This window comes from Equus przewalskii, chromosome 26 (genome assembly GCF_037783145.1).
Source record: "Equus przewalskii isolate Varuska chromosome 26, EquPr2, whole genome shotgun sequence".
Taxonomy (NCBI): Eukaryota; Metazoa; Chordata; class Mammalia; order Perissodactyla; family Equidae; genus Equus; species Equus przewalskii.
Genome location: NC_091856.1, coordinates 27,685,626 through 27,702,875, shown reverse-complemented (window position 1 = coordinate 27,702,875; position 17,250 = coordinate 27,685,626). Strand labels below are relative to the sequence as shown.

At 37.5% G+C, this 17,250-nt stretch overlaps 1 protein-coding gene across 25 annotated transcripts in view; it reads left to right on the top strand.

The window, feature by feature from the left end:
* The window catches only part of DENND1A (DENN domain containing 1A), a 513,391-nt gene that overhangs the window by 209,444 nt on the left and 286,697 nt on the right, over positions 1-17,250 (top strand). For 2 of the 25 annotated variants that reach the window (XM_070596428.1, XM_070596434.1), the window contains one exon: positions 10,353-10,558. The exons of the other annotated variants lie outside the window; for them this stretch is intronic. The gene's annotated coding sequence lies outside the window, so the exon portion shown is untranslated. Of the gene's footprint in view, positions 1-10,352; positions 10,559-17,250 lie in introns of those variants that run through there. 25 annotated transcript variants of the gene reach the window in all.

The window sequence follows — 17,250 nt, the reverse complement described above, 5'->3', positions numbered from 1 at the left end:
CATGAGTTGTTTGCAGTTTTTTTGTTTTTTCTTGGGTTTTTTGCTATAATGAACGCTGCTGTTATGAACAATCAGAAGAGAAATTCTGCAAGCTGCCGTTACCACATCTTCTGACACACTTGCTCGTTTGTCCATATATTCTGCTTTCTCTCCTATTATCATTGATGTTCTTTCCAGATTCTTAGCAGGAGCGAAACCCTGCATCTGTGTACACTAGATCCTATCCCCTCTCACCTGCTCCAGATGTGATTCCATCAACTCTCCCCTTTCTATTCTGGATGATTATTTTACCCCCTCTCTACTGTGACATTCCCATCATTGTACAAGCTTGTGGCTATTTCTTCCGTCTTAGAGGGGGAGGTTGGAAACTGCTCTGTTGAACCAATTTTTGATGAATTTCATGGTGTGATCTCCAGGGAACCCTACTTTCCTGTGTTCCTGCTACCTCTCAAGCTTTTCTTTCTGTCTCCTCTGCCAGTTCTTCTATAGCCCCCCAAATCTTTTAATGGTGTGCTCCAGAGCTCAGTCCGTGGACATCTTTTCTTCACTAAATATATTTACTTTCTTGATTATATCCAGCATCATGTCATGGCTACCAAATACCACCTGACAACTCCCAAAGTTAAATTCAACCTCAAACCTGGACTTTCCCTTGAACTCTAGCTGTCTACAGCACCTCTTGGCTGTCTGAAAGGCAGTTTTATGTAAGCTGTCCACAATGCAGCTTCTGATTCTTCTGTCTTCCCCATCTCAGTTAATGGCAATGCCATCTTTCCATTTGATCATGCCAAAAAACTTGGAGCTGTCCTTAATTTCTTTCTTGTTCACACACTCTTTATCCAGTCCATTTGCGAATTCAGCTTTAGCTTATATTCAAGTATGTCTAGAATTTGACCACTTCTCTCCACCTCCACTGCTACCACCCTAGTCTAGGCACCCTAAGTCTTGCTGGATTATTACAATTTGTTTCCCTGTTTCTAGTCTTAACCTCCTTGATGTGACTTTTGTCAAACAGCATTCCTTGTTTAATCCCAGAAAGCAGAAAAGGATTTGAATGACTATTTTCTCAATTCTCCCAAGGATGGTACACAACTACTATTATTCTTGATTTATAGAAGAGGAGTTAATTCATTACATACAAAGGAATTACTTAAGGCTTTAAGCCTTCCACCCCAGTTTTATTGAGATATAATTAACGTGTAACATTGTGTTAAAGGTATACAACATAATGATTTGATATTTGTATGTATTGTGAAATGATTACCACACTGCATTAAGGCTTAATTCTTTCCTTAGAACTCTGGTTGAGAAAGGATGAGAATGTGTATATTTAGCACAGCATCTAGAGGGATCTTTTAAAAAGTTTGTCAGATTGGACCACTTCTTGGCCCAAAATCCTCCAGTGGTTTCCTTTTGGAGGAACAGTCTTCCCAGGACAAGGCCCTAGGTGATCTGGCCCCTATTTACCTCTCCTTATTTCATTTCTGTTACTCTTCATCTCACTCACTCTGCTTCAGTGATACTGGCCTCTGTGTTGTTCCATCTACCTGGATACTCTTCCAGATAGCTACATGACTCACTGTCGCTTCTTCTTCATGTCTTTACTCAGATGTCAGCTTTGTAGTGAGGCCCATCTGTTTAAAATCTGTTTAAAATCACCTCTTCATATGCCCCCATCCCCCTGCCCTGAGTTAGTTGTTTCATGTTATTTATTTATTTATTTTTTTGAGGAAGATTAGCCCTGAGCTAACTGCTGCCAATCCTCCTCTTTTTGCTGAGGAAGACTGGGCCTGAGCTAACATCAGTGCTCATCTTCCTCTACTTTATATGTGGGACGCCTACCACAGCATGGCTTGCTAAGCGGTGCCATGTCCACACCGGGGATCCGAACTGGCGAACCCCAGGCCGCCGAAGCGGAACGTGCGAACTTAACCGCTGCGCCACCAGGCCAGCCCTCATGTTATTTTTATATTCTCTTTTTCTCATCTTTTCATTTGCTCTCATTATCCTAGGAAATTTGATTACCCTGTTACCACTTCCCTCTTCACGTAGCATTTTTTTCGTCCAATATTTAACGCTCATCTATCACCTAGATTTTACAATTAACATTTTCTATACTTGTTCTGTCATATGTCTACCCATCCATCACAACATCTTTTTTAATGCATTTCAAAGTAAGTTGCAGACATTAGTACACTTCACCTCTAAAGACTCCTGCTTATATGTAATTAACTATAATTCAATATTTGTTTACCATTCTTTCTTTTCTTCTCTTCCTAGAGAAAAGTTATGTACGATGAAATGCACAGGTCTTAAGTATACTATACTGTGAGTTTTGACAAATGCATACACTTGTGTGATCCAAACCCTTATCAGGATATAGAACATTACTATCACCCCAGAAAGTTCCCTCATGGTCTTTCACAGTCAAACCCTGTGCCTGTGCCCCAAAGGAAGCTACTTCTATGATTTTCTTCCCTAGGTGCATTTTCCCTGTTCTGGAACTTGATATAAATGAAATCATGTGTATTCTTTTGTGTAAGGCTTCTTTCACTCAGTGTAATGTTTTTGAGATTTACGCATGTTGTTGGTTTAGGAATAGTTCTTTGCTTTTATTGCTGAATATTCATCTCTTGTACGATTATATTGCAGTTTGGTTTTCCTTTCTCATGTTGATGGGCAACTGGGCAGTTCCAGTTTTGGGCTATCTTGAACAAAGCTGCTACAAACATTCTTGTACAAGTCTTTCTAAGACCACATATTTTTATTCTCTTAGGTAAATACATGAGTAAAAGTGTTGGATCATAGGATAGTTGTATGTTTAGTGTTTTTTAAGATTTTATTTTTCCTTTTTCTCCCCAAAGCCCCCCAGTACATAGTTGTATATTTTAGTTGTGGGTCCTTCTACTTGTGGCATGTGAGATGCCGCCTCAGTGTGGCCTGACGGGTGGTGCCATGTCCACGCCCAGGATCCAAACCAGTGAAACCCTGGGCCGCCGAAGCAGAGCGCGAGAACTTAACCACTCAGTCACAGGGCTGGCCCTCCTTTGTTTTTTTTTAAGATTTTATATTTAAGAAATTGCCAAACCTTTTCCCAAAGTGGTTGTACTGTTTGGTACTCCCACCAGCAATGTATGAGAGTTCCAGTTGTTCTACATCCTCACCAATATTTCGTGTTGTCAATCTTTCTATTTTTAGCCATTCTGGTGGGTATATCTCATTGTGGTTTTAATTTGCATTTCCCTGGTGAGTGATGAGCATTTTTTAATATGTTTGTTGGCACATGAAGAAAATTGTTAAATCTTTGATTTTTTTATTGAGTTGTAGGAATTCTTTATATATTTTAATACTGGTCCTTTGTCAGATATATATATTTTGCAAATATTTTCTCCCAGTCTAGAGTTTGCCTGTTCATGTTCTTTTCTTTTTTTTTTTTTGAGGAAGATTAACCCTGAGCTAACTGCTGCCAGTCCTCCTCTTTTTTGCTGAGGAAGCCTGGCCCTGAGCTAACATCCATACCCATCTTCCTCTACTTTATATGTGGGACGCCTACCACAGCATGGTGTTCCAAGCGGTGCCATGTCCGCACCCGGGATCCAAACCGGTGAACCCGGGGCCACCGAGAAGCAGAACGTGCGAACTTAACTGCTGCGCCACAGGGCTGGCCCCTCATTTTCTCAATAGTGTCTTTTTTTTTTTTTTTTCTTTGAGGAGGATTAGCCCTGAGCTAACATCCATGCCCATCTTCCTGTTTTATGTGGGACGCCTGCCACAGCATGGCTTGACGAGTGGTGCATAGGTCCACACCCAGGATCCGAACCTGCGAACCCTGGGCTGCTGAAGCGGAATGTACGCACTTAACCGCTGCACCACCGGGCCGGCCTCCTTAATAGTATCTTTTGATGAGCGAAAGTTTTTTATGTTGGTGAAGTTTATCAGTATTTTCCTTTTACAGTTAATGCTTTCTCTGCTCTAAGAAACTTTTGCTCACCCCCGAGTCATGCATTTATGTTTTCAAGTTCTCATCTAGAACATATGTTCTCTTATGTTTTCATCTACAAACTTTATAATTTTAACTTTTGCATTTCAGTCTGTGGTCTATATCAAATTAATTTTGTACATGGTATGAGGTAGGGAGGTCAGTGTTCATTTTTTCCCCATGTGGTTGTCCAGTCATTTCAGCATTATTTGTTATAAAGACGTTCTTTTCCCTATTGGATTGCTCTTGTGCCTTTGTAGTGATTGTATAGGTGTGAGTCCATTCTGTGCCACTGTTACATTTGTTTATCCTTATGCTATACTGTCTTGATTGCTGTAGCTTTAGAGTGAATATTGAAGATTGGTATTATATATGCTCCAACTGTTGTGTTCTTTTTCTGAATTGCTTTAGATATTCTAAATCCTTTGCATTTCCATGTATATTTTAGAATCAGTTTCTCAGTTTCTACAGAAACATCTGGTGGGATTTTGATTGGAATTATGTTGAATCGGTAAATCAATTTAGAGAAAAATATCCTAATATTGAATCTTTTAATCCTTGAACATGGTATATCTCTTCATTTATTTAGGTCTTTAATTTCTCACTAGTGTTTTTTACTTTTCAGTTTAAAGATCTTACATGTCTTTTGTTACTCTTAGGTGTTTTATTTTATTTTTTTGCAATGCTATAATTAGAATTATTTGTTTATTTTATTGTATTTGCCAATTGTTTGCTTTATGTGTACAATTGATTGTTTTGTATATTGACCCTGTATCCTGTGACCTTGCTAATTTCAGTTATTGGTTTTTTATAGATTCTCTAGGTAATGTAAACAATCATATCATCTGCACATAGAGACAGTTTTACTTATTCCTTTTGGATTTTTACTCCTTTCATTTCTATTTCCTTCCTGACTGCACTGACTAGGACCTCTAATGCCATGTGGAATGTTGAACAGAAGTGGTGAAAGTGAGTGTCTTATTTTGTTCTCAGTCTTAGGGGGAACAGTGTTTTACCATAAAGTACAATGTGAGCTGTGGAATTTTTTTAGAGATGCCCTTAAAGTGAGGAAATTTCCTTCTATTCCTAGTTTATTGGTTTTTTTTAAAATCATGAATAGGTGTTGAATTTTGTTGTTTATTCCATATCTATCTATTGCTATGAGCATCTGTTTTTCTCCTTTATTCTTTTAAAATGGTAAGTTAGAATTGATTGATTTTTTAATGTTCTACCGATCCACTTGATAATGATGTTTTATCCTTTTTATATATTACTGGGCTAGGTTGGCTAATGTATGGTTTAGAACTTTTGTGTCTGTGTTCATGAGAGATATTAGGTTATATGTATTTTTATAATGTCTTTGTTCAGAATTATTATCAGGGTTGTTTTTCTTCTAGAATTTTGAAGTTTCTGCCTTTCGCATTTAAATCTTTAATTCACCCGGACTTGCTTTTTATGGATACTGTACAACTGGGATCCACTTTCATTTTTGTTTTCCCATTTGGATATCCCATCACCCCTGTAATATGTTTTGAATATCCAGTCATTCCCCCAGGGATTTGCAGTGCCAACCCTGTCATGTATCAAGTTTTCCTATATGCATGGTCTTATTTCTGGCTTTTAATTCTGCTCTATTAATTTGTCTATCCCTGTGCCAGTATCTTGCTGTGTTGATTACTATAGTCTTAATATCTGTTGGGAAAGTTTCCTTGTCTTCTTTTTTTCTTCCAAAATATCCTGCTTTTCTTGGTCCTCTACCCTTCCAGGTGAATTTTAGACTCATATGATCAATTTTCATAAAAAACCCCGTTGAGATTTAATTGGACTTTCATTGAATGTATAGGCAAGTCTAGTGTGTATTGAAATCTTTATGTTCATGTGTCTTCCTACCCAATTCTTGAACATGATGTCAGTTTATTTAGGCCTTTTTTTTTTTTTTTAAAGATTTTATTTTTTCCTTTTTCTCCCCAAAGCCCCCGGTACATAGTTGTATATTCTTAGTTGTGGGTTCTTCTAGTTGTGGTATGTGGGACGCTGCCTCAGCGTGGTCTGATGAGCAGTGCCATGTCCGCATCCAGGATTCGAACCAACGAAACACTGGGCCGCCTGCAGTGCAGCGCGCGAACTTAACCACTCGGCCACGGGGCCAGCCCCTATTTAGGCCTTATTTTAATTTCTTTAATAACATTTTAAAATTTCTTCCGTAATGGTCCTGCACATCTTTGGATCATTTTTTCCCTAAGAACTTACTCTTTTTATGACTTTTGTAAATGGTATATATGTTTAATTACATTTTTTTTGTTCTGTTGTTTAGAATTGATTTTTTTTAATATTGATCTTTTGCCCAGCTACCTAATTAATTATAGTAATTTATTATACTTTCTTTTGGATTTCAGATAGAAAATTATGTAACTTATAAATGACTATTTTGTCTTTTTTGTCTTTCTATTTTTTATGTCTTTTATTTCCTTTTCTTGTCCCATTGTGCTGCCCAGTATCTCCAATACAATGTTGAGTAGAATCAAAGATAGTAAATATCCTTTTGTTTTTCCTGACTTTAAAGGGAATATTTTAACATTTCTCAAGTAAGATAGGTCTTATTTAGATTTCTTTATGAGTTTAGGAGGTTCTTTTGTGTTTCTAATTTGCTTTTACTTGTTTGTTTAATTTGCTTGCCACAAATGAATGTGTCTAATTGTTGCTCTTAAACCTATTCTCTCTAGATGTTTATCATTTAGAGTTCTGCAATTTCACAATGCTTTGTCTCTGTTATGGATTTCTTTTTATTTATCTTGCTTGGAATTTCTGAATCAACAATGCTGGAATGTTCTCAGCCACTATTTCTTTTATCTATTGACTCTTCTCCATTCTCCTTATTGTATCCTTCTGGAAATCTGATTAGAATGTGTTAGACTTTTCACTTTCTTATTCATGTTGCTTATCTTCCCTTTCATACTTTTACTTTTTGTCTATTTAGACCATATTATGGATAATGTATCTGGATTTGTTTTTCATTTCACTAATTCTTCCTTTACTTGTGTCTAATCTTTTCATTTTGTGAAGTTCCATTTGATTCTTTTATAGATCTTTTATAGATTTTTGGCTGTTCATAGTCTTGTTTTCTACTCACTTCCAATCTTTTCTTTAGTTTTTAAACATATTAAGCACTGTTTTTTATATTCTGTATCTGATTATTTTAGTTGTCCATAAAGCTGCATTTGTAGGAATTTTTTGAGGCCTTTGTTAAATTTGAGTCCCTCTCCAGTACATCTCTATTTCAGTTATGCTTCTGGTTATCACCTAGGAGTACTGATAATTATGCTGCTCTATAAATTATCTGTTTGCCATTTTATTAGACCTTGTAGATGAATTTGGATTGCAAATCCCTGTGAGAGGATACATGTAGTTAGAAATTGTCAGTGGAGATGTTTGCTTCCACCCTGCAAGAGCACCAAGAATGGAAAATTCTCTGCTGGCAGAACTTGTTCAGATTTTTTTTATCCCTATTAAAGATGTAGCCCTCAGGCACCTAAGCTTTAGGTTGCAGTATTCTTCCGAGGTTTCTAGGCTTTTCTCCTTTCACTTCTGCTTTGTATTGCCATCATTTAGGACCTCAAAGTGTCCATAGTTTGGCAAAGAGCTTCAGGATAAAAGCCAACTTTGTTGCTAATTTTCCTTTCTGAGTTCCAGTTTCTGTTTCTTTTCTTTTTTTTTTGAGGAAGATTAGCCCTGAGCTAACATCTGCTGCCAATCCTCCTCTTTTTGCTGAGGAAGACTGGCCCTGAGCTAACATCTGTGCCCATCTTCATCTGCTTTATGTGTGGTATGCCTACCACAGCATGGCGTGCCAAGCGGTGCCATGTCCACACCCGGGATCTGAACCAGTGAACCCCGGGCCAGCCGTCTATTTCATTTTTTGTTCTCTGGAGTGTTTACATTTTTACAGATTAGCAATATAGTTAAAGATTGTGTGTATATGTATGTGTGTGTGTGTCTCTGTGTATAAATATATCATCCAGCATTTTAATTGTATCAATTGGGAGGGGTTTTCAAAATATGTAATTTTCCATATGACGAAATGGAAAAATCTAAAGAAATGTAAACACACACACAAATTCACCAGTTTTAAGTGTACAATTTTGCAACTTTGACAAATGTGTACAGATGTGTAACTACTGCTGTAGTCAAGATATACAACTTTCTTTACTCTCAAAAGTTCCTTGTTTCCCTTTTTAGTCACCCCCAGCAACCCTGGCATTTGGCCACCACGGGTCTGTTTTCCTTGACTATAGGTTAGCTTTGTCTTTCCTAGGATTTCACATAAATGGAATCATACATTATGTATTCTTTTATGCCTAGCTTCTTTTGCTTGGCATAACATTTTGCAATTCATCCATGATGTTACATATGAGTAGTTTGTTCCTTTTTACTGCTGAGTAATATTCTTGTTGATGGCCATTTGGGTTGTTTCCAGGTTTTGGTTACTGTAAATAAAACTGATATAAACATTTATGTTTGAGTTTTTGTATACACATATGATTTCTGGGTCTTATAATAACTTTATAGGAAACTGTAAAATTGTTTTTCAACAATATGAGAGTTCTAATTGCTCCTCTTCCTCACCAACTGTTCATATTGTCAGTCTTTTTCATTTTAGTCATTCTGTTGAATTATGGTAGTATCTCATTGTTGTTTTAATTTTCATTTCCCGGATGACTTATAATGTTGAAAGTCTTTTTATGTGCTTATTTACTAGAAGATATTGTGCATCTTCTTTGGTGATGTGTCTATTCAAATCTATTGACCATTTTTTAATTGAGTTCTTTGTCTTATTGTTATTAAATTGTGAGAGTTCTTTATATATTCTGGCTATAAGTCTTTTGTTAGATATTGCTTTGCAGATATTTCTCCCAGTCTGTAGCTTGCCTTTTCATTTGCTTAACAGCATCTTTCACATATCCTAAGGTTTTAATTTCAAAGTTCAGTTTATTGATTTTTTCTTTTATGGTTCGTGCTTTTTGTGTCCTGTGAAATTTTTGGATAACCCAAGAGCACGAGATTTTTTTCGTATCTTTTCTTCTAGACAATTTATAAATTTATCTCTTACATTTAGGTCTTTGATCCATTTTTGTTAATTTTGTATGTGATATGAGTTAGGGAAATTGGTATTAAAAATTATAAATTACGATTAATAAAACAATGCTTTTATAATAGCATCAAAACATGAAATACCTGGGGGTAAATTGAGCAAGATATTTGCATGACCTGGACCCCAAAAGGTATAAAACATTGCTGAGATATGTTAAAAGAAGATCTAAATAAATGAAGAGGTAAACCATGCTCATGAACTCAAGGACTCAATGTTGTCAAGATGTTGTGATGGTTAATTTTATGTGTCAACTTGGCTAGGCTGTGGTGCCCAGTTGTTTGCCCAAACACTAAGCTAGATGATGCTTTGATTAGTATTTATAATTAGTTGGCTTTAAATAAAGGCGATAACCCTCCATAATGTAGGTGGGCTTCGTCCAATCAGTTGAAGGCCTTAAGAGCAAAAACTGAAATTTCCTAAAGAAGAAGGAATTCTATGTCAAGACTGTAACAGAAATCCTGCCTGAGTTTCCAGCCTCCTAATCTGCCTGGTAGATTTTGACTTGCTTGAACCAGTTCCTTAAAATAAATCTTTATATATATCTCCATCCTATTGATTCTGTATCTGTGGAAGACCATTATTGATGCACATGTCAGTCCTCCCCAAATTGATCTCTAGAGTCAATGCACTACCACTAGGCTTTTAAAATAGAATTTGACAAGCTGATTCTAAAATTTGTATGGAAATTTATATGGCAAAGGACTTAGCCAAAATAAGTTTGAAAAAGAAGAATAAAGTTGGAGGAACCATGTTACCTGATTTCAAGGCTTATCATGAAGATACAGTAGTCAAGACATTGTGGTATTGGCACAAGGATAGAAGTATAGATCAGTGGAATGGAAAAGAGAATCAATTGATTTTTTGACAAAGGTGCCAGGGTGATTCAGAGGGGAAAGGATGGTCTATTAAAAAAAATGTTGATGGAACAGTTGGGTATCCACAGGGAAAAACATGAAACCAACTTTTGAATGAATATTTACTTTTCAATACAGAAGAAGAAAATAATTATCTTTAATTCCACCATCCCAAAGTAGAAACTGTGGTATATTTCCTTTTAGTCCTTTGCTAACAATATATGTAATATACCTATAATACATATGTACATATTTTAAAGTATTTTCGATCATATACCTTTTTTACTTACTTGATATCCTTTGTTTTTGCTGGAGATTGCCTGAGCTAACATCTGTTGCCAATCTTCCTCTTTTTTTTTTCTTGAGGAAGATTATCCCTGAGCTAACATCTCTGCCGATCTTCCTGTGTGTGTATATGTGGGTCACCACTACAGCTTGTCTGATGAGTGGTGAAAGTATGTGCCTGAGATCCGAACATGTGCCCAAGATCTGAATCCGGCTGCTGAAGTGGAATGTGCCGAACTTAACCACAAGGCCACGGGGCCAGCCCCAATTGATATCCTTTTATATATTTTTGTAAGTTTAAAATTTTCTCTCTGAAGGACATTAATAACCACATAATACTAAATCACAAAAGTAGTCCATACTTAATCTAATGATTCTTTACTGTTGGAGTTAACAATAATAGTAATAATAGCTGCCATTTGATTACTTTCCACCTGGAAAATATGCTAAGCATGTTACATGAATTATACTGTTGAATCCTTATGACAACTCTTTCAGGTAGTTAGTTCCATTTTAAAGAGAAGGAAACCAAGGGTTAAGTAACTTGCCTATCTCTAGTGTGTGAAGCTTGGATTTGTAATCAAATGTCTTTTATTCCAGTTCCTAAGAAAAATGTACTGCCAATTTTTAGGCTCTTTGCGTTTTTTTGCTGTCATAAGCAGCTCTGAGGTGGATATCTTTGTGTGTAAATCATTGTCTGCATGTTGGACATCTGAACTTCTTTTCCTCTGCCAGTCCTTCATATATTCATCTAATGAAGTATTTTCAAAGCCAGTGTAGTTGTCTAACATAGCACACAGGGCCAAGCAGTGCAGAAACTACAGAGCTGTTCTTTTGGTTGACAAAGGCCTGGACGAAATAAGCACCGGGCCAGGGTAGGCATTTCTGTAGGAATGCAGATCTGCAGGGGAGTGAGTCTAAGGGAATTCTGTGGAACTAACTATTCGGTGGTTACTCATTTTGGAAAACAAAGAGAAATAATTTTAGTAGTCTGTCCCCTAGGACATTAAGTCCCACTTTAAAAAGGAATTATGTAATGTTGGTCAAGTCACTTAACCCCTCTCTGCCTTGTGTTCTCCATCGGAGAGAGGTGGTGTTGCCGAGTGAGCAGAATCTTCTCTCTTGGTGATTTAGAAGTCACTAGAGAGGCAGCATGGTGTTGTGGCTTTGGAACCAGAGAGACCGGGCTTAAATATAGCCCTAACATTTTTCAAGTGGTCTCAGACATATTTCCTGAGGCTTTTTGAGCCTCACTTTTCTAATTACTCAGAGTGTAGAATAAACACACACTGATCTTTAAGCAAAGGGATCTCTTCTCAAGACTCCTCAGTTTGTTCTCTGGCTGGATCCTTTTTAGGACTCTGATTTTGTAGAAGCAGGGTAATCCACCACTCCCACGCACGTGATGCGTGTTTTCTTCCCTCTGAGGAGTTACTCAGTTCTGCCTCTCCTGTATGATATGGTAGTAACAGGGTCAAATCTTCTGGGTCCCTCACTTCTATTCTTTGCAGGTCTACCTATCTTTTGCATTCTCTTTACCTGTTGTTGAGAGCACAAGTGACCTGAGATAGGAGGTCATGTCTAAGTTTGTGAAAAGAGTTGTTTTTAAGCAGCTTAAAGATTGTGTGTATGGTTAGAATGGCCTTTCATTTTCAAGTTTAAGGCTTCAGTTCTGTTGGGGTTAGGGGAACAAAGCTGAGGCAGCTCTAATAGTCTCTCTGTTACACTTTTGTCACTTCTATAACTTCTGAGGTTTCTGGTTTTTGTACTGAGGTCCCAGAATCCTGTAAACCCACCATAGAAGAGGCAGAGGAGGAGGAAGACTGATGAAAAGTTGGAGAAAGCTGGTAGGCAGAATAATGCCAGTCCAGTTGCTCTCACCTGTGCTGGCAGGAAGATGTACCTTTAAATTTTCTGTCTGTATTGATAGGGACACAGTGATTTTTGCTTAGAGAAACCTCTGTTAAAAATGACTTAAATTTATGTAATGTTATAAACCAATGTTACCTCAATAAAAGATAAAATTTAAAAATGCATGTTTTTAAATGCAAGAAAATAACAGGAATTTGGAACCTAGGTGGAGATGAAATAAATATGCATAATTTTTTCGTTACTCTTCTTAAAATGGCAAGAGGGATATCTGGGGAAGAGGATATACTCTGCAAGCAGCTCTTCACCATGTTGGAATTTGGGGAGTCCTCTTAATGCAGAAGGCATGCCTCTTTCATTGTCGTGTAGCTCTGATTTCCATTCTAAACTGAACCGGTACTGGTTAAATTAGCATAGTAGCAGGTTTTTGGTAAGACATGGCTGTTACATAGCATCTTACAAAGTTTGTTTGGAGTGAGTCACAAAGGGTGGTGGTGAGTAGAAACCTTTTTAGCTGTGTGTTTTTTATTTCTTGTTTTCCTGTGCCCCACCTCGCTAATCTTGAGAGGACGTGATATGGTAAGATAGCCATCGTAATTTAGAAAGGAACATGCTCGATCCCTGCCTCTTCTCTGTCTAATGAGTTCATGTAAAAAATATATCAAAAGAAAATCTCATAGCAGAATCCTCACATTTCAAAGGGGAATATATTTATTATAAGAACTGCTGATTCATTAGGAATGCTTCCTAATTCGAACAGCAACAGCTGCTTCTGGTTAGAATAAACTCTATCTCCTCTTTTGTGCCCTGTCTCTCCAAGGGGATGTTAAATTTGGGTTTAAGATTTTTTTCCTGCTTTAGCTTTTTCTCCCTCTTTCCTCAATTATGATGCTTTATCCTTCTCAGTGTTCACATGATTTGAGCAACCCACTGTACCCACCCCCCACCTTTAAAAATGACTTTTATTAAGATTACAAATGCTAATAAAACTCTTCTGATAATGTATTTTGTTTGCATTCACAGTGGCAGCAGTGTATTGTACAGCAGCAAAGAAAAAGTTGAGACACGTTGTAGTCATGAATTCTAAGTGCAATAATTTAAAATACAGGGAGCATTTCAGAAGCTGCCATTGTCCATTAAATGAAACCACTGTATTAACGTATCATAGCATGCTGTTCTAATCACTTTTCTCCAAATACCAGCTTTTCAAAGAAACATGGCTGTATTTTTTTATACAAAATCTGAAATCGTGTAATTGAATGGCTTGGCAGAATAGGTAAATGAATGTAGCAACATGCATTCAAATATGTCTCTTTGGTTTGTAATGAGCTGATTGAAGTTCACAGTTGTAAGACTTACCATTTTATTTCCTGATTTTACATTCTGGACCCAGACAAAAATGCCATTTTTTTTGTACTAACAGAAAAAGGAAAAAGAGCAAAATTGTTCCTAAAAATCAAGTAGCCCTTTTTGGGGATCTCTATTGGATTCTGAGCTCCAGTAGTCTTTATTCAAATGTCCTTCTATAAAATAAAGGATCTTCTAATGTGACCATTTCTATTTAATTTTAGAATTATTAGCAACCTCTGTTAGGGCTTGAATAAATTCTGTCACATCTGATGGGGTTGGTCATCTGCCACATGTGTGTGCACATGCTGATGTGGGAGAGATAATTGGTGCCTGTGCACACTTCTCTTATAGCACTTATCTCAATAATTACACTTGTTGATTTACACATCTGATTCCCCCTCTAAACACTGAGCTCTTGAAAAGAGAAATTGTGTCTGATTAACCTGTGAGCCCCAGGACAAAAAGGGCCTTACAGTCAATAAATGTTTGATGACCAGATGAGCTATAGAATACTAAAGCCAAATGGGTGTCAGAATAGATACCAAAATATGTACTAGAGAGAAGGATCATCAGGTTTGGCGCTAAACAGACATCATTTCAAATCCTGGTTAGTAAGGGACTATGGGAATTCCCTGTGGAATCCAGTTGAAATTTTGATCTTTCAGGACAATTCTGGATACTGAAGACAGCAACTACTCTACTATACATTCTCTTGGACAAGAGAAACCATATTCTTTTGCGTCCTACTTGGTAGGAGGCATAGCAGAAAAAGAGAAGAGAGAGTAATAGTGGGGCATTGGCCATTCAGTAGGGACAGAGATAACTACTTCCGGACTTGTTGAGATGTCTTTTTGGCTCTGCAAATGGGTGACTCTGGGTAAGTCCCTTCCACTCTCTGGACTTCTGTTCCGTCTGCTATAAAATGAGAGGGTCGAATAGTTTAGAGCAGCTGGCTCCTCTTAGCCCTCTTTTGCTTCACCTGGTTGGGCCAAGAGGAAGAGAGCTTGGGTTCTGTTTTTTCTGGTCATGGAACAAATCCTTGGCCGTACCCATAGTTTATGGTCAGATTTCTGGGTTGGGCATGGTTTCTTAGTTAGGAGAAAACATGGTATGATACAGAGGTATAATACACTACAACCCCTGTGTAGACAGACTTGTTTATTTCATTCACAGGTGAGATGTGTCTCAAGTAATTTGTTAGTGTTAAATAACATAGCTAATGAAGTTTGTGAATGATATATTGTTTTAATACATTAGGTGGACTGAAAGTATTCCTGTAATATCCCCTCGCTTGGGATAGAGCAACAGCTAGTGCCATGGAGCGTGATACATGGGAATGCCCACGGGAAATATGTTACTATTTAAACTTGTCCTTCATTGGTCAGCAGTGGGAAAGAGACTCAAATATACAGTGTGGCATAAAAAGTCATGATAGAAGCCATGCTAGATCATGATAATATTGTCTTATTTCATTTATATGACTTCTGAAAAAGGCAAAATTATAGGAATAGGAAATAGGTCAGATTCTGGAGGTAGGGGAAGGGTTGACTACAAAGGAGCAGCAGAAGCAAATTTGAGTGGTGTGTGATGGAAGTATTCTGTGTCTTGTCTGTGGCTGTTATACCACTGTATGTGTCTGTCAAAACTCGTAGAACTGTACATCCATAATAGTGAATTTTAATTGTTAAAAAGAAGTTAGTTTTGAAAAAGGTAGGTGGTAAACAGATGATCTCAATATAGTGTGGTAAGAACTATGATACATTAATAGACACCCCATGAGGGGTGAAGAAGATTGACTTGGATGGGGTACAAGGGAGCATTTTGGGATCCTGGAAATCTTGTATATATTGATTGTGTTGGTGTTTACACAGTTGTATATCGTGAACAAAATTTCTCTAAATGCACATATAGAATGGGCAGGTTTTATTGTATGTAAAGTATAATTCAAACTTGATTTATAAAAAAGTAAAAGGACTGTGAGCTTTGGAACCCAAAGACCTTACTTCAAATCCTGACTACCACCTTACTAGCTTGGCGATCTTGAGCAAGTCACTGCACGTCTTTGAGCCTTTGTTTCTTCTTTGTTAGTTATAGCTGAAGATACCCATGTCATGTAGCTGAGGTGGAGGGTAGAGATGAGGAGTAAAGATGATGCCCCTTGAACTGCTTGGTCCAATGCTTGAGGTATTACCACACCTGAGGTATTAGATATTTTCATTTCCATCCCCTGAATGGCTCAGTGTCGAGAACTGGTCTTTAGCTGAAGCTCCTCTATTTTAGACCCATAAAAGTGAAGTTCAAACGTTTGTGAAAGGTAAAAATGTTAACATCCATATGTTTGTTTAGTGATAACTCTTAGAGTCTTATTACTGTTGCTATCTTTTATATCACTATAGTATACTAAATCTTCTAGGGTTAAGTCTTATTTAATTAGTTAAGAACAATATATGATATTTCTTCAGTCAGGGAAGCATGAGGAATTACTTGCAGTGTTATCTTAAGTTCAATCATTGAGGAATGATTGAAAAATTACTGATGAAGTGTTTATACTCCCTATCTTTTCCTCCTTTGCTTTCATTCTGTCTTTGAAATGAAATCTTTATCTTGTGTCAAGTGGATAAATACTAATAAAATCTGTTGATCCTGGCACACAATATAACCTTAAAAGTAATTGTAAAGAATATACATTTGCTTGTGGCACTCAGCATTTTAAAGGCCTTTAAAATAATCCAAAATATTGCTTAGAACCACTCCTTCTCCTGAGAGAGGAAGTAGACCTCTCCTGCCTAGCAGAACAGAAGCTACCTATTTTTGAGTGCCTGGTATGGTCTGTGAACTGTGATGGGCGCTTTGTATTATTTGCGTTAAACTATTGTCACTAAATTTGTATTAAATTGCTTAATTTGTTCCGTATCATGGCCTTGTTAGGAAAATAGGAGGTTTTGGCCTTTTGCAAAGGAAAGTGGGCTTGGAAGGATGAAGAGACAGCTCAGGGGGAGGCTGCTAGTAGGCAGGGGAACCACACCTGCAGCTTCTGAAGGAGGCTCACTCTTCGGGCCAACCTTTGCCTGACAGGAGCTCACTTTTTGGCTCTTCTGCTAGAGCCAAATCCTTTTTTTAATTGCATTCAATAATTTATTTAAATAATTAAAAGAGCACTGACAGAAGTGTTCACTTTTAGAACCTCCTTCTTCCTTGAGGACGTATACCAGCTACATGGATCTTAAAACCTTTGAGTTTGTCTGCTTCCAGACTCCCCCTTCCAATTCATCTTCCACTCTGTTGTTAATACGATCTTCTAAAACGAAAAGTCTGATCAAATCCCTCCTCTGTTTAAAACTCTTCTTTGCTTTCAGGAAAAGAGCTAAACTCCCTGGTCTTGCACATAAAACTCCTCACAAGCTGGTCTCTGGATTTCTCTAGTCTCATCATCTACTACTGCCAGGAATCTGCTCTCGAGCCCCATCCCCACCCTCCCCCCTAAAAAGTCACACAGAGAAGCCTTTTGTCCCGCCCTTACGTGGGATTCAGCCACCTCAAGCCATTTACAGTTCATTGTCTCTGTGCCTCTGGAATATTAGAAGTGCACTTTTCTTTCATCTAACTTCTCTTCCTCGTTTAGTTGATACACCTGTCTAGTTGAGATGCTCTTCTTCAGTGTTCCCACAGCTTTGGGTGCCCAGGTGTATCACAGCATCCTCTCATTGCATTGTGGTTGACCGTTCACATGTCTCTCTTCCCCTGTGAGACTTAGGTTTCTCGAG